Here is an 18,950-nt window from a genome sequence, read left to right on the forward strand (position 1 = left end):
AAGGGGAATAGAAGGGAAAAATCCCACTGCTACCAACCAATTGTGACGGTATCGGTATGATATCCCCGTCAACGTTCCCTTCTTCCCATAACGAAAATCACCCCAATATTCCACGAGGAGGGATATCCCTGGAATCGCCCAGAAAGCCACACATGAGACAAGCTTACTGCTTGAACAACACAGACTTTAATGTTATAACACACACAGATTATATGTCATTTCCAAAACTGTTACAATGACAAATCTCCGCCCCCCTCACACTGGGGCTTCCATACAGATGACTAGGTAGACACGACGGGGCCGATGCTGAAACACATTTTCTTTAGACAATGACATCAATGACACTGAGCACTAGCTGTACTGAATACATCAACCAGACCGCTCGACCCCGCATATAGAGAGATAATTACCACAATGAAGCAATCAGAATAATTAACACAAGCCACTTAAACCCAGCTCTCCTTCACACAACACAATAGATCAATTAACCTTTAGAAATAGTGAGGGGACATTAGCACATCAATAACCTGGCTAGCAGGGAGCAGTAAACTGAGACATATAGGCAAATGTATCACAACAGGCATACCCCGCTTTAAGTACACTCACTTTACATACACTCGCGAGTAAGGACATACCCGTGAGTGTATGTAAAGTGCCTTACAAGTACTGTACAGACATTTTGCAGCCGCAGTAGAAGGAGCTGAAGCTCCAAAAGCATAGCCTTCCCTATTCCAGTGTGCCCCTGACACCTCCACTACAGCCCCTGAGACCTCAACTACAGCTCCTGACACCCCTACTACAGTCCCTGACCCCCCACTATACCCTAGAAGTGAAAAAAGTTATTGTTTCACTTTAAGTACATTTTCGTTTTACATACATGCTCTGGTCCCACTGTGTACTTAAAAGTGGGGTATGCCTGTATATATATATATATATATATATATATATATATATATATATATATATATATATATATATATATATATATATATATATACTGTACACACGCGCATTCAAGTTTGATTCTTTGGGGTGCACACCCTAATGCAATAGGCTGTGCACACCTATGGCCTGCCCTTATTGGAGGTACGAGCAGTCTGCAGGAGTCGAGCATTCCACCCACAGTCTGCTGATCATGGGTAGATTGCTCTGCAGGCACCCGAGAAAAAAATAATAAATGCACTTTTTTTTACCTGCAAAAAAATATGCATTTTTTTTTAGAAGATGAACTTATCCTTTTTAAAACTCTGTACAATTCACTGATCATGCTAATGTACCATGAGCTGTAGGTGTAATTATTTTTAGCAAGGGTTTCCCGGAGACCTTAAAAATATTTCAAGTGTATCTTGGGTGTAAAATTAGATCTGCAGGCGTACGAGGATGAATGCAGTAAAAATCTTTTGCAATTCTTTAGTGCAGAACTGCCGTCAGCCATGTAAAAACTACACTACCCAGGACGCCCTCAGTACAGCGGCGGAAATGTTGTGTGTAAGACCAGCTTGATATGCAGGCAGGACCTGCAGCTGTACAGAGAATGAGTAGGGGGAGAGAGGGGTCGGAAGCACATGGGATGCAGCAGCAGCAAGGAGAGGAGACAGAGCAGGCAAGCAGCAGCCTGGGACTTCCTTGAAGGCAAGGACAAGTGTCACCCTCAGGGAGGTTGACTGTCACAAAACTTGATCTTGCACTGTCTCCTTCATCACTGTACGTGACAGCACCAGCTCCTATCACAGCACCCCCTTGGTTGGCTGATGGGTGAGTAATCCATCCTGCAAAGGGTCCCTCCCTAGGGGGAGTGGAGAGGTCTGTCAGCACAAGATAGGTCTGTGATCAGTCTCTTGCTCTTTCAAAGTTTCCTGTGCTGGCAGCAGCACAGGGTGGAGTGTCTCAGTTACAGAAGTGACAGTGACATTATAAGATGCATTGACCAGGACAAACCCGATACAATGCAGATGGGAGGGTGAAGAGACCCTCTAATGGGATCCCCTGCGTACCCCACAGCACGCTTCTCGCTGTCATAGATGCTGCAAGTGACAGATGATTGCAACAGGACTTGTGAGCGAAAAAAAAGAAAAAAGAAAAGTGCAGGCTAATCCCCCCCTTCAATTATTCTGCTCTCAACAGGAATCCAGACGAGGACAGGAGACGGATCGTGTGGCAGGCAACGATCTGCGAGCACCCAAGGAGACTCTGTGCATCTGCATGCCAGCAAACAAACAGGTACTTAATATTCCATATTTTATTTATGGCTGTTGGGTCACTAGTAACGCTCCCTCCTTAGTTTCCGCTTGCCCTCTAGATGCCTTTCATTGCATCCGAATTAACTGCAAATTGGGTTAAGATCTGCAGCCCTTGAAATACAGGAGCTTTACGTTGGCTTGCCTGCGATATGACCAGCTGTATGGTGTTTTTTTTTTTTATTTGAACCCCAGTTCCCTCTGCTGCCTCTCTATGCTTTGCACAGCATTGCAGATGCATTTTAATTATTGTGGGAGACACATAACAGTATGGTGTTTTCCCCGGCTCTGCAAGTAGAGCTGCTGCATTATGCTACAGCGGTTCTGCCACTGTGAAATGCTGATTCTGAATGTACTCAGTATTGTCACATCAGCTGAATGGGCTCAATAGCTTTTGCTCAGTCTGGTGCACCAATTGCATTGACGCCTAGAAAGGAATAACATGCAGATGCAGATTCATTCTCTTCTGAGAGCAAAAAAGATTTAAAAGGAAACACTGGTGATTTTATGTGCAAGTGCATGCTCTGAGTATCAATTGTAACACAGATCAGAAGTTGTTGGTAATGTTACGTTTGCATTTTCATTTGCTTTCTGTTCCATATTTTGATTATTATATTTCATATATATGTTTGTAAATGCGCCCTCTTGTGGTCATCTGTAGGTAGTACACTTAAAAGGACAATTCCGCTTTTAGTAAAGTTCCATGATACTCCCTCATAACAAATATTCTTACTAACCTATGTAATAAAGATTATATAATATTTACCTATTTGCATGCTGCTCCAGTTGGGTCATGTGATCGGCTTCCCTGTTCTCAGCTAGAGGGGGCTTGAGGGGAGAGGATGGAGCACCGACAATGGATGGGCCATTAAAGTCTGTGGGTGACGTCGCCACTCTTGCTTTACCAGCCATTGTTAAGCATTCTCTTCTCCCCTGCAGCTGCCTCTGGCTGACACAGGGGATTTCCTATGACTGGACCGTAGTAGGCTAAAAATAAGTATATATATATATATATATATATATATATATATATATATATATATATATATATATATATATATAGCTTTCTTACACAAACAAGTAAAGTTGTTAGGAGAGACATTTTTTGAAGATTAGTTATCTACAATTCTATTATAAGTCTCTCCCCCACTTTAGTGAAAGTCACCTACCTAAACACTTACCTTCTCGAGATCTTTACTGCAGTGTTTCCCAACTCCAGTCCTCAATGCACACCAACAGGTCATGTTTTCAGGATTTCCCTCAGATAAAACGGCTGTGGTAATTACTAAGGCAGTGAAACTGATCAAATCACCTGTGCAAAATAATGGAAAGCCTGAAAACATGACCTGTTGGTGTGCCTTGAGGACTGGAGTTGGGAAACACTGCTTTACTGTGTGGCATTACTTGGCACCACATGGCTTTAGCACAAAAAGTACAGCCAAACTGTATGCCTACTGCACTTGCACCCTGCTCACCCCATTCATTCATATTCCTCTAAATGTCTGGGGGTGATATGCACAGAGCCAATTAGCCTGGGCGAGCCGTATGCATGCGCAGTAGTACCTAGACATGGTCTGGACTTTTTTTTATATAAAGGCTGTGCTGTGCTGGACAGGGTCACAATGTGGAGATCTTTGGAGGAAGCCTAAGTCAAAAGTACTGTATATCCATATGTGACGACTTCTAAGGAGGCTGGGGTAGATAGAAAGGGAAACTTCACAAAGAGATATTGTTGTTTAATAGCCCTGTTGTACAAGGGTTGCCAGTTGCCTGGCTCTTTCTGGGTTCACTATTCTGAGATAATGGCCTGGAACAGATGCAGAACGCTTTATCTCAATACTTGTTAGTTTGGCAACTAGAACTTAACAAAAGCCATTTGATCAGCATATCAGCTAGAGAAGTGACCCGGGAGGTATTGAAGATATTGGATGAGCATGACAGCCAGGCAGCCAGCACTTTCAGACAGAGAGGCCAGCAATGGCAGCATACGTGTTGCAACATTACTAGTATCCAGCAAACCATGCAGCTGTACTCAAATTAGAAAGTTCTTCCAGTTTATGGTAAAGTGTACAGTATGTAAACCTTAAAGGGGTTGTAAAGGTTCGTTTTTTATTTTCTAAATAGGTTACTTTTAGCTAGTTTCCCTTCTAAATATATTTTTTCTTTGTTTTCTTTGTCTGAATTTCTCACTTCCTGTTCCTCCTCGGTAAGGTGTGTAGTAAGCTGTTCTAAATGACTTTCCACTGCTCGAAAAATGGTGGAAAGCTTACTGAGGAAAAACAGGAAGTGAGAAATTCAAACAAAGAAAAAAAACATTTAGAAGGGAAATTGAAGGAAAAGGTAAGTGCACCAACAATGCACCAGATTAAAGGAACCCATTTAGAAAATAAAAGACAAACCTTTACAACCCCTTTAACAATGAACCTCTTGTATTTGCAATATTTTGTTCCATTGACTATGCCATTGAAAATGGGTTCTTACATCTAGCCAATAAGTGCAAAAGCCCATTGATCCTGCCAGAAATCCAGTACTTTCCATTGCACTCTGCACTTTTATCTCAAGGCCTTGTCTTAGCCCTGCCCAGTTCACCTCTGTAAATTACAGAACACCTCCCCCTATATTATGGAGAAGAAACACCCACTCCGCTTGATGTCCTAGGGTGACAACGCTGCTCCTCCATAGGTGAGTGTTGTCACCATAGGACAGAAAGTGTGTTACTGGCAGGATCACCAAGCGAAAATAAAGGAAAGAAAGCCTGAAAAATGAAGCCACTGCATGTAAGAACTGGCATTTTTCAATATATTGAATTTCTATTCCTGGGTTTAGTTTTACTTTAATACTCTCTCTGTTATCCACTGCAGGCAAACTCCAGAGAGTACCCCATTGGGTCACTGGCAGTGTACTTCCTGAGTCCTGCGTTGTGTCCTCCCTCTACTTTCTGTATGAATATTCACATTTAACACATGGTTCAGTTATATTGGTGGCGGTGAAATACATTTTATTAGTAGTATTTTTTTATATCAAGCCTTCTGTAGGTGAATGAGGGCAAAAAAATTGTTTTGGGTGTGTTTTAGAATAGCTTACCCATATCACTGTGTTTTTCTGCTACCTCCGTAAACTCCCAAGCCTCTCCTTTACCCCATCACTGCTCTATGGACACTACACATCCCATAGTCCATCTAAAGGAATGATGAAGAGTGGATGGCTATGTTCCTACAGTGGGACCATGGAGAATGAAGGTAGCCAGTCTCTAACAGGAAACCACATCACAGCAGAAAAAAAAGAGATTTGGAAGAGGCTGACAGCAATAGAAGCGACTTTTTGAGCTATTACTATTATACAGGATTTACGATATAGTGCCAACAGTTTGCGCAGCGCTTTACAATTTAGAGGGGGGACAGTACAATTACAATACAGTTCAATACAGAAGGGACAGGAGGGCCCTGCTCCTGGCGCTTACAATCTAAAGTTAAAGGGGCTGTAAAGGTTTGTTTTTTATTTTCTAAATAGGTTCCTTTAAGCTAGTGCATTGTTGGTTCACTTACCTTTTCCTTCGATTTCCCTTCTAAATGTTTATTTTCTTTGTTTTCTTTGTCTGAATTTCTCACTCCCTGTTCCTCCCCAGTTAGCTGTTCTGGCTGACTAACCCCCAGCCAGAACAGCTCGGATGAGCTTACCGAGGAGAAACAGGAAGTGAAAGAAGAAAAAAAACATTTAGAAGGGAAATCGAAGGAAAAGGTAAGTGAACCAACAATGCAATAGCTTAAAGGAACCTATTTAGAAAATAAAAACAAACCTTTACAACCCCTTTAACAGGCAGGTGATTGGTTGCTAGGACTGCCCCGCATCCTAGCATTAAATCGCCGTCTTTTTACCTTGAAAAGCATGTCCCGCGCTCTGTCTGGACATGCCGTGCCTTCTACCTGCTAGATTTGTCGGGTTGAAAATTCTGTGATGCATACTCACCCCCGGCAGTATGTAGCACAGGCCCCACACCACTCCCCGCGCTCTGCCTCAACCAATCCTGTCGCTTGCTGTGGCTCAACCACTCTCGGCCTCAACCAATCGCGGCGCTCGCTCGGCCTCAACCAATCACGGCGCTCGCTCGGCCTCAACCAATCGCGACGCTCGCTCGGCCACAACCAATGAAGTATTTCAGTGCAGACTGCTCGCCCGCCCGCTGTTTACATCAGTGCGATTTTGCATACAGCGAGCCTGTGTAACAGCGGGGCGGGAGACTTATGAGGAGGAAACAAATGTGCAGAATGGGGATGAATTGGCTTTGTTGGGGGCACAGTTGTTAGTGTGGCGGGGGGTGTGGAGTTGATTGCTCTGAAGGGGACACAGTTGTGGAAGGGACTTAGTCCGACGGACTTAGAACATGTTCTCTTTTTTTTCCGACGGAAATTCCGTTTGTCTGTATTGAATTCAGACGGAGAAACAATTTCGATGCATGCTCGGAAGCATTGAACTTCCTTATTCTAGGCTTGTCGTAGTGTTGTACGTCACCGCGTTTTCAACGGTCGGAATTTGGTGTGTCCGTGTGTATGCAAGACAGCTTGAGCAGAATTCCGTCGGAAAAACCAGTCAGAGATTATTCCGACGGGAAATCCTATCGGGTGTATGGGGCATTAATCTTATTTCTACAGCCAGGTTTAGGTTTTCAGGACAGCAAAATGATCAACATTATCAAAAGAGTTTGTATACCCTCCAAAAGCTGAAAGAGAACCCCCATCATTGAACTGCACAAATAGCAAAGGGGTCAAATTTATGGTTCCAAAAAATAAAAGAGATAGACAAATGCACTCCCTAAAGAGTTAACCACAATGTTTATTAAAGCTATATCAAAAATATACATACCGTATTTATCGGCGTATACCGCGCACTTTCTTGCCCTTAAAATCAGGGCAAAATCGTGGGTGCGCGATATACGCCGATACCCGCGCTGTGTTTGAACCACCCCGCCGACATATACCGAGCGCAGTACACTCGGGTATAGTCGGGCAAGCTCGGCTCCGCTCGCGGTCACGTCCTGTGTGTCCTTTACGCGAGAGGAGCCGAGCCTGTCCGAGTATACCCGAGTGTACTGCGCTCGATATATGTCGGCGGAGTGGTTCAAACACAGCGTGGGAAGCGGGGATTGGCTGAAAAACACAGCGGGGAGGACACCACGATGGCCGCAGAAGGGCGCCGGACCAGACAAGGCCGCCGATGGATGCCGGGCAAGACAACGACGAGGGGCATCCAAACTGTAAGGCCGCATACACACGGTCATTCCAAACCGATGAGAATGGTCCGACGGGCCATTTCCATCGGTTCACCGCTGAAGTGGCCTGATGGTCTGATGTGCGTACACACCATCATTCCAAAAACCGATCGTGTCAGAACGCGGTGACGTCAAACACACGATGTGCTGAATAAAACGAAGTTCAATGCTTCCAAGCATGCGTCGACTTGATTCTGAGCATGCGTGGGTTTTGAACCGATGCTTTCTGTACTAACCATCGGTTTGGACCGATCGTGCAGCGGTCCATCGGTTCGATTTTAAAGCATGTTTTAAAATTTTGGACCAAAGGAAAACAGACCGATGGGCTATACACACGGTCGGTTTGGACCGATGAAACTGAACCTCCGTCCATTCTCATCGGTTTTGTCCGACCGTGTGTACGCGGCCTAAGTATTTCTTTTTTTTCCAGGAATTTTCCTTCTAGGTTGGGGGTGCGCGCTATACGCCGGGGCCCGTTATAGGAAGATAAATACGGTAAGACATAAAAACTGGTCCCCTATAAAAAATAGGTGAACCTACCAAGATCATTCCCCATAAGTAAAACCCAGTGACGGCATATGTTGGTAACTAAATTAAAATCAATTCCCCTTGAATACAGTGCATCCAGAAAGTATTCACAGTGCTTCACTTTTTCCACATTTTGTTATGTTACAGCCTTATTCCAGAATGGATTAAATGCATTATTTTCTTCAAAATTATACAAACAATTCCCCATAATCACAACATGAAAGAGGTTTGAAATCTTTGCAAATTTATATATATATAAAAAAAAAGAATCACATAAATTTTCAAAACCCCTGCTCAATACTTTGTTGAAGCACCTTTGGCACCAATTACAGCCTCAGGTCTTTTTGAGTATGATGCTACAAGCTTGACACACCTATTTTTGGGCAGTTTCTCCCATTCTTCTTTGCAGGACCTCTCAAGCTTCATCGGGTAGGATGGGGAGCGTCGGTGCACAGCCATTTCCAGATCTCTCCAGAGATGCTCAATCAGGTTCAAGTCTGGGCTCTGGCTGGGCCACTCAAGGACATTCACAGAGTTGTCCCATAGCCACTCCTTTGTTATCTTGGCTGTGTGCTTAGGGTGGTTGTCCTGTTGGAAGATGAACCTTTGCCCCAGTCTGAGGTCCAAAGATCTCTGGAGCAGGTTTTCATTAAGGATGTCTCTGTACATTGCTGAATTCATTTTCCCCCTAGATCCTGTCTCACAGTTCCTGCCGCTAAAAACATCCCCACAGCATGATGCTGCCACCACCATGCTTCACTGTAGGGATGGTATTGGCCAGGTGATGAGCAGTGCCTGGTTTCCTCCAGACATGACGCTTGCCATTCAGGACAAAAATTCAATCGTTGTTTCATCAGACGAGAGAATTTTGTTTCTCATGGTCTCAGAGTCATTTAGAGTCCTTCAGATGGGCTGTCATGTGCCTTTTACTGAGGAGTGGCTTCCGTCTGGCTCCTCTACCGTACAGGCCTGATTGGTGGAATGCTGCAGAGATGGTTGTTCTTCTGGAAGGTTCGCCTCTCTCCACAGAGAAACGCTGGAGCTCTGTCAGAGTGACTATCGGGTTCTTGGTCACCTCCCATGACTAAGGCTCTTCTCCTCGATCGCTCAGTTTGGCCAGGCTGCCTGCTCTAGAAAGAGTCCTGATGGTTCCAAACTTCTTCCATTTATGGATGATGGAGGCCACTGTGTCCATTGGGACCTTCAATGCTGCAGAAAATGTTCTGTACACTTCCCCAGATCTGTGCCTCGATACAATCCTGTCTTGAAGGTCTACAGACAATTCCTTGGACTTCATGGTTTGGTTTGTGCTCCGACATGCACACACACACACACATGGTGGACTCCAATCAAGTTGTAGAAACATCTGTGGAAACCGGATGCATCTGAGCTCAATTTTGAGTGTCTTGGCAAAGGATGTGAATACTTATGTACATGTGATTTTTTTGTTTATTTTTAATAAATTTGCAAAGATTTCAAACAAACTTCTTTCACGTTGTCATTACGGGGTATTGTTTGTCGAATTTTGAGGAAAATAATGAATTGAATCCATTTTAGAATAAGACTAGAACATAATTAAATGTTGAAAAAGTGAAGCGTTTTGAATACTTTCCGGGTTTGCACTGTACACTATCCTATATCCACAGTTGATCCAGATGAAGGCACATTGTCTAACACTTCCCTTCCCCCTGCCCAATGATATGAAGAGAGAGAAAGCTGTTTATAGTTCAAATCAGTAGAGCAGTCTATGGTGACAACACTGCTCCTTCATAGATACAGTACATACAGGAGTGTTGTCATGCTAGGACAGGAAGTGTGTTAATGGCTCCATAACCAGGTGAAATTAAAGAAGTAAAATACATGGTAAAAATGCAGCCACTTTATGTAAGGGCTGGTAGGCTGTAATATATTGTATTTTTTTCTTTGGGTTTAAAAGGGTAAGTTCACCTTTTCACAAAAAAATGAAAAGGTGAACTACAGATATCCTGGCCACCCCTCCTGACCCCGCTGCACATAACAGTCATGATGCCCCCTGCTGTCAGTGTAGGGGTCCACACACTGCACACCACAATACACAGCCCCGGATAGAGTACCTATCATAATGCTTGCAATAACAAGTGCTCATTGGTTGAGCAGCTACGTGAACATGCTAACCAATGAGAATCACATCTGAGGCTTTTTCTTCCAGTAAGGTCTCCCAGAAGAAATAAGATCTTCTCATTGGTCAGAGCGGTCATGTTATTCAATGAGCTAACCAATGAGTACCGTATTTAACGGCGTATAACACGCACAGGCGTATAACACGCACCCTAACTTTTAGAGGGAAGTTTCAGGAAAAAAACTTTCCACAGCCCCCTGCGTATAACACGCAGGCACAGTTTACCCTCTATTTTCAGGGTAAAAAAGTGAGCGTTATACGCCAATAAATACAGTACTTGCCATTGCGAGCATTAAGGTGGATACTCACTCTAGGACTGTGTAGTGCGGTGTACAGACTGCTACACCTGCAACATGGGGCATCATGGCCACTATTTGCAGAGGGGTCTGGAGGAGTGCTAGGATATTTAGAGTTAGTTTATCTTTAAATTTTCGAAGAAAAGGGGAAGTTACGCTTTAACCTTAGTAAGACCTCATCTGGAATATGCAGTTCAGTTTTGGGCACCAGTTCTCAAAAAGGATATCGGGGAACTGGAGAAAGTGCAGAGAAGGGCAACCAAACTGATAAGAGGCATGGAGGAGCTCAGCTGTGAGGAAAGATTAGAGGAGCTGAATTTATTCACTCTTGAAAAGAGGAGAATAAGGGGGGATATGATCCACATGTACAAATATATAAGGGGTCCATATAGTGAACTTGGTGTTGACTGAGTTATTCACTTTACGGTCAACACTGAGGACAAGGGGGCACTCTTTACGTCTAGAGGAAAACAGATTTCATCTTCAAATATGGAAAGGTTTCTTCACAGTAAGAGCTGTGAAAATGTGGAATAGACTCCCTCCAGAGGTGGTTCTGGCCAGCTCAGTAGATTGCTTTAAAGCGGGGTTCCTATTACATTTAAATTTTTTTAAAAATATCACCTTTCATCTTGCGTTGTACATCTCTCTATAGTCTCACTTACTATTTGCAAAAGGCCCGCCGTTCCGCCGAGCTATTTAAAACAAATAGTTTATATTCCTCTCTGCTGAGCGTTTTCATTTTGCTTGTGGGCATTGTGAAGCCCACAAGCAATTACTTCCGGGAATACTGGGGATGACTATTTGAAAGGGCCGCCCGTCCCGCCCCATTCTCGTGCGTCCGCAATAGACCTGCAGCGCGGCGTCGTCAAACACTTGGGTTGCCATCACAATGAGCGGCGACGAAAGTGCCCGCCGTTGTGATGGCAACGCATAAACATCAACAAGCTGGGAGACACAGGGGAAGGCAAATTTTGTGGGACCGCATACCAACAGGCATTTCGAGGTGAGTAAAACATTTTTTTTTTCCTTTTCAGGTCTAAGCTACAATATAAAGCAAAGTTATATTTTTGATGGAACCTCCACTTTAAGAAAGGCCTGGATACTTTCCTAAATGTACATAGTATAACTGAGTACTAAGATTTGTAGGTAAAGTTGATCCAGGATAAATCCGATTGCCTCTCGGGGGATCAGGAAGGAATTTTTTACCCTGCTGTAGCAAATTGGATCATGCTCTGCTGGTTTTTTTTTTCCTTCCTCTGGATCAACTGTGGGTATGGAGTTGGGTGGATGGGATTTGTACTATGTTTTTTATGTTTTTTTGTTTGTTTATTTTTTTTGTGGTTTAACTGGATGGACTTGTGTCTTTTTTCAACCTGACCAACTATGTAACCTTTTTGCTTCCACCAACTAAGATACAAAGAGGAAGCATTCTTATCAAATATAGTAGCCTTAATTGTATGTTCACAATACAGTAAGCCAATCAGGACCAGGGAACAGTGTTAATTTTGTCGACAAAAACATTTTAGTCGACTAAATGAATACTATTTTAGTTGACTAAAATACGACTAAAAAAATAAAACAATTGAGATGACTAAAATACGTGTAAAACTAAAATGGCATTTTAGTCAAGACTAAAATGGGACTAAAACTAAAATGGCATTTTAGTCAAAAGACTATGACTAAAACTAAATTGAAATTTGACTTCAAAATTAACATATTCGATTTTTCACTCCAGCAGTATATAATGAGTTTGGAAATTGTAGAGAAATGTTAACTAATGCATTACAATTTAATTACACCCATTCAATTTTAGACTAAAATGTACTGGAGATTTTAGTCTACTAAAACATAGGACATTTTAGTCGACTAAAATATAATGGAGATTTAGTCGACAAAATACAACTAAAACTTAGGCCTCGTACACACGACCGGATCTATCCGCTGGGATTGATCCGCGGATCAGTTCCAGCGGACAAATCCGGTCGTCTGTATGGCCTAGCGGATATTTATCCGTGGAGATTCCTCCGGCCGATCGATTTCAAGCGGATAGAAATTTCTTAGCATGCTAAGAAATCTATCCGCTTGAATCGTGTCCAGCGGATTGATCCGGTCGTCTGTACAGACTCACCGGATCAATCCGTCTGCTCCCCTCCCTCGCATGTGTCGTAATGATTCGACGCATGCGTGGAAGTACTTCCAGCGTCGCGCACGTCGCTGTGTCATCGTCGCGGCGACGGCGCGGCACGTCACCGCGGATGTATTCCACGTGGATTTTGATCCGATGGTGTGTACAAGCCATCGGATCAAAATCCGGAGGAGGAATCTCCGCTGGAAACGGTCCGGCGGACCGTTTCCAGCGGAGATCCCCTCGTGTGTACGGGGCCTAAAACAATTGCAGAATACTAAAATGGGACTAAAACTAAAATGCCATTTTAGTCCTAAGGCCTCGTACAGACGACCGGATCTATCCGCTGGGATTGATCCGCGGATCAGTTCCAGCAGATAGATCGGGTCGTGTGTACGGCCTAGCGGACATTTCCCCGTGGATTAAAATCCAGCCGATCGATTTCAAGCGGATAAAAATTTCTTAGCATGCTAAGAAATCTATCCGCTTGAATCGTGTCCAGCGGATTGATCCGGTCGTCTGTACAGACTCACCGGATCAATCCGTCCGCTCCCATCCCTCGCATGCGTTGTAATGATTCGACGCATGCGTGGAAGTAGTTGCCTTCCAGCGTCGCGCACGTCGCCACGTCATCGTCGCGGCGACGGCGCAACACGTCACCGCGGATGTATTCCGCGCGGATTTTGATCTGATGGTGTGTACAGCCATCAGATCCAAATCCGCCAGAGGATTTATCCGCTGGAAACGGTCCGGCGGACCGTTTCCAGCGGATATCCTCTGGTGTGTACGAGGCCTAAGACTAATGCCGCATACGCGGTCGTTTTCCGTCATGAAAAAAAAAAACTACGTTTTTCAGCATGTCCAAAAAACGAAGTTTTTCCAACTTCATCATTAAAAACAATGTTGCCCACACACCACCGTTTTAAAAAAATTATGAACAAAGCGCGGTGGCGTACAACACGTACGACGGCACTCTGAAGGGGAAGTTCTATTCGCCTTTGGGCTGCTTTTAGCTGATTCCTTGTTAGTAAAAGTCGATTCACGCTTTTTTGTCTGTTACAGCGTGATGAATGTGCTTACTCCATTATGAATGGTAGTTTTACCAGAACGAGCGCTCCCATCTCATAACTCGCTTCTGGGCATGTGCGGGTTTAAAACGTTGTTTTAGCCCACACACGATCATTTTTTACAACCCGAAAAACGACATTTTAAAAAACGACGTTAAAAAATGCAGCATGTTAGAAAAAAAATTTGGTCGTTTTTCAGAAGCCGAAAAACGATGTGAAGGCCCACACACGATCATTTTAAATGACGTTTTTAAAAACGCAGTTTTTTTCATGCCGAAAAATGATCGTGTGTACGCGGCATAAGACTAAAACTAAATCGAAATTTGCTGCCAAAATTAACACTGCCAGGGAAGCAAGAAAATGTAAAAGAGATGATCCAAGCAGAGGGCAATCTTTGGCCACCAATGGCTGTGTGCCTATAGGATCCCACCATTCCCTAAAAGATATAAGAAGCTGCCAAGTGTTTTAACTCTCCAGCATCTACCTAACCCTGAAATATCCATTTTGAAATCCATTTAAATGGCCGTGTGTTAAAGCTGGAGCTGGGCCCTGGCAATATCATCCATATTTTCATGTAATCTAAGAGACAAACTAGTGAAGGTCAGTAAATAAAATAATCAGATTTAGTATGACTCATAGAAGTTAATCACAGAGGTCATATTTTTAATTACCACATTGCACCGCTATCTATTTAATGGGTAACCTGGCCCAGCTGAAAGCATAAGCGATTTTTCTTAATCACTTTATCTTTTATTATTAATTCACGTTAATATCATTTTAATATATGAAATTAGACTTCATCTCTAATCAAGTGATCTGTTCTATTTGGAAAACAGGATATTGGTTTACACTAATGCCACGTACACACGGTTGTAATTTCTGACAACGAATGTTCAATGGGAGCTTGTTGTCGGAAATTCCGTGTGTAGGCCCCATCGGACATTTGCGATGATTTGCCAATAATTCCAAAGGGAAATGATATCAAGACAATTTTGAGCCAGAATCCGTCGGAAAAAAATCCACGGTTTTGTTGTAGGAATTATCGATTGTCTATAAGCAGCATTAGGAGTTTTTGAAATCAATACATATAATCAATTACCATTTTGACCTGCTTTGCATTCAGCTGGAAGTCTTGACTGAGAAAATACACTGGCTGCCATTGTTGTGCTCTGCTTTTGAAAAGACCAATTGCCTGGCTGTTATGTTACTCTAAAACCCTTTATATTTTCATTTTCAGAGTCATTGTCCTGTAAAAACAGGAAAGTACTGTGAGTTCTGATCGTCTCTGATTCACTAGCTGCTTGCTTGTAATGGAATAATGACTGAGAAAGTATTGAGAACTAGTATTTTAAGCAATGGCAGTCTACATAGTTTACAAAGTATAGGTTTAGCTGAGATAAAATAAGGGACAGGCTTGGGTTCTACCTAATCTCAGTATTGTCCTGGTAAAACTCGACGGAAATCTTAACAAGCACTGAATTGGTTGGAGAAGAACCAATTTGGTGATCATATTAAGTCACTGATGTCACGAGAATCCCCCCCTTTCTGTACGTGAAGCTGCAGGGTGGCAATCTCCCACCCAAATCTCATAGGCCCAGCACTGACAGCTGCCTTCCAAGTTCGGCTGCATCCAAGCTCATCTCTACATAAAATTTAAGGAATGCCCACTGTAATAAATAATGGAGTTGTGGGGAATTGGAGAAATAATGGACTATAAATGATAAAGTATTTGTACAAAAAAAATTCACTTCCTGTCCTGGAGGCACAACAGGAAGATAGAAGAAAGCTGTCCAAATTCTCATGGCCTGTGGTCACCTTAACCACGTAAGGACTGACTAATGTCGATATACGTCGGCAGAATGGCACGGCTGGGCACAAGCACATACAGGTACATTGCCCTTTAAATGCTCAGCCATGGGTCGTGCGGGGCGCTCGCGACTTGGTCCGAAGCTCCGTCACCGCGCCCAGGGGACCCGCAGACCCGGTCGCCGCCGGTGTCCCGCGATCGGGTCACAGGAGCTGAAGAACGAGGAGAGGTGAGTGTAAACAAAACTTCCCCATTCTTTGTGGCTTGTCACTGATTGTTCCCTGTCATAGGGAACGACGATCATTGACGTCACACGTCCAGCCATGCCCCCCCTACAGTAAGAAACACACACTAGGACACACTTAACCCCTTTAGCCGCCCCTAGTGGTTAACCCCTTCACTGCCATTGCCATTTTCACAGTAATCAGTGCATTTCCATAGCACTTTTCGCTGTGAAAATGACAATGGTCCCAAAAATGTGTCAAAAGTGTCCAATGTGGCCGCCATAATGTTGCAGTCACGTAAAAAAAAAAAAAAAACGCTGATCGCCGCCATTACTAGTAAAAAATAAATAAAATAAAAATATTAATAAAAATGCCATAAAACTATCCCCTATTTTGTAAACACTATGGCCACGATTCAGATACATTGTCGTAGCTTTGAGCGGGCGTAACACATCTTCTATGCGCTACGCCGACGTAACATTGAGAGGCAAGTACTGTATTTAGAAAGCACTTGCTCCCAAAGTTACGTCGGCGCACCGTAAATGGGCCGGCGTAAGCCCGCGTAATTCAAAGTAGCAAGGCAGTGGGCGTGTTGTATTGTAATGAAGCGTGACCCCATGTAAATTCATGTCCGATCGAACGGCGCATGCTCAGGATCACGTCGCAAATACTCCCTAAGATACGTCGGCTCAATGCTTTGTCGTCGTGAACGTAACCTACGCCCAGCCCCATTCACGTACGACTTACGCAAACGATGTAAAATACGACGCTGTTCCGACGTTTCCGACATCCGTACCTTAACATAACTTACCCCTGCTTTATGAGGGGTAAACTTACGCCGGACCAACGCCTTATGTAAACGGCGTAGCTAAATCCGACGGGCGCAAGTACGTTTCTGAATCGGCGTATCTAGGTCATTTGCATATTTGACGCGTAAATCAACGGAAGCACCCCTAACGGCCAGCGTAAATATGCACCCAAGATACGACGGCGTAAGAGACTTACGTCGGTCGTATCTTGGCCAAATTCAGGCGTAACTGCCTTTCTAAATAAGCGCATAGATACGACAGCGCTCATTTGGACTTACGACGGCGTATCTGCAGATACGCCGTCGTAAGTCCTTTTTTTTTTATAACTTTTGCGCAAACCAATCAATAAATGCTTTGTGCGATTTTTTTTTTTTACCAAAAATATGCAGAAGAATATGTATCGGCCTAAACTGAGGAAAAAATATGTTTTTTTAGATATTTTTTGGGGATATTTATAATGGCAAAAAGTAAAAAATATTGATATTTTTTCAAAATTGTCGCTCTATGTTTGTTAATAGCGCAAAAAATAAAAACCGCAGAGGTGATCAAATACCATCAAAAGAAAGCTCTATTTGTGGGAAAAAAGGACGCCAATTTTGTTTGGGAGCCACGTCGCACGACCGCGCAATTGTCAGTTCAAGCGACGCAGTGCCGAATCGCAAAAAGGGACCAGGTCCTTTACCTGCATAATGGTCCGGGTCTTAAGTGGTTAACAGGTATCTATTTGTGTCCTGTTTCAGTGACAACTGTTACATTTTAGATTCCTAATTACTTCCTGTCCTGGTGAAAATGGTGATCAGGACAATTAGAGAGAGGATATCTCTTCAGTGGGTGCAAAAAAGGTGATAAAAAGCTGACTCGAGTTCTGACAATTTCACACTCTATCAAAGAAAAAAAAAAATCTTTTGACTAGGGACACTCCTTAACCAATTCTAAACTTTAGGGGCCAGATTCACAGAAAAAGTACGCCGGGGTATCTGCTGATACTCCGGCGTACTTTCAAATTTGCCACGTCGTATCTTTATTTGTAATTCACAAACAAAGATACAACGGCATTTGGCTAAGATCCGACAGGCGTACGGCTTTGTACGCCTTCGGATCTTAGGATGTAATACTTCCGCGACCGCTGGGTGGAGTTTGCGTTGTTTTCCGCGTCGGGTATGCAAATTAGCTGTTTACAGCGATCAACGAAGGTACGCGCGTTTGTCGCATTCTCTTACGTCGTCGCTAGTCGGTTTTTCCCGTCGTAAAGTTGCACTTGCTATTTAGGTGGTGTAATATTAGACAGCCCATGTTAAAGTATGGCCGTCGTTCCCGCGTCGAAATTTTCAATTATTATTTTTTTTTGCGTAAGACGTCCGGGAATACGAAAGGACGTAACGCACATCGCCGTTCAAAAAACACGTCGGGGCGCCGTAATTTCGCACAAAGCACGGCGGAAAATTTCCTAACGGAGCATGCGCAGAACGTTCGGCACGGGAACGCGCCTAATTTAAATGGTACACGCCCCATTTGAATTAGGCGGGCTTGCGCCGGACGGATTTACGTTACGCCGCTGCAAGTTTACAGGCAAGTGCTTTGTGAATCAAGCACTTATGCTTAAAACTTGCGGCGGTGTAACGTAAATGACATACGTTAAGCCGCAGCGCAAGTACGTGAATCTGGCCCTAGGTGTATCACATACACCCTGAAAAACTTGATCTAAACTCTTTAGGTGTGTGTGGTACAGCTTGCTTCTCTTCTCCCCTGGCTGCATTTATCAGCAAATCCCAGATGTCATTTTGACAGCCAGCAATTGTACAGTAACACAAGGGGCAGCTTTTGCCTTTCTTATGTAAACTGCAACTTTCAGAACAGTGTCTGTGTTGTCAGGAAGAGTTACAATGTAGGTAAATAAAAAAATATTGTTCTGGCCAATTGAAGGAATTGACGCCCAAGGGCTTGACATGCCTAAACGTGACTTGAGTTTACAACCAAGTGTTTTTTTATGCCAAAACCCTACGGCCAGGAGAAACATCCAGTGCACATGAGGCCTTGCACACAAGAACCATATAACTTTCACCCAGGATTCACACATTTTTCTAATTTTTAATACCCCAAAAAAACAAAAATCCTCAACACTTGTCTCTGTGTTAAAATAAAAAATAAAAAGCATATTTATTAGACCATGGAGTACAGTGATGTTTTGCTTAAAGCAAAAGCTCTCCCTTCATCCCTCTTTTCAGAGCTGCCATATTTAATTAAGATCTGGACCATGCACACCGTGAGCCTCAGGCCCCATACACACCATAGAATCTATCCGCAGATAAATCCCATCAAATGGGTTTCTGCGGATAGATTCTATGGTGTGTACACTCCGTCGGATATTTATCCGCGGATAAATCTCCCCTGGGATGGATTTCCAGCAGATGGATATTTGCTGACATGCTCAAC

General features: G+C 43.5%; 1 protein-coding gene across 2 annotated transcripts in view; it reads left to right on the plus strand.

Moving 5' to 3' along the window:
• The first annotated feature begins 1,502 nt into the window (after positions 1–1,502).
• The window catches only part of FAM78A (family with sequence similarity 78 member A), a 60,557-nt gene continuing 43,109 nt past the window's right edge, over positions 1,503–18,950 (plus strand). Inside the window, exons 1-2 of one of the 2 annotated variants that reach the window (XM_040324618.1) lie at positions 1,503–1,755; positions 2,125–2,220. The gene's annotated coding sequence lies outside the window, so the exon portion shown is untranslated. Of the gene's footprint in view, positions 1,756–1,792; positions 2,221–18,950 lie in introns of those variants that run through there. The other variant, XM_040324617.1, reaches the window with a different exon arrangement.

This window comes from Rana temporaria, chromosome 9, assembly GCF_905171775.1.
Source record: "Rana temporaria chromosome 9, aRanTem1.1, whole genome shotgun sequence".
NCBI classification, from domain to species: domain Eukaryota; kingdom Metazoa; phylum Chordata; class Amphibia; order Anura; family Ranidae; genus Rana; species Rana temporaria.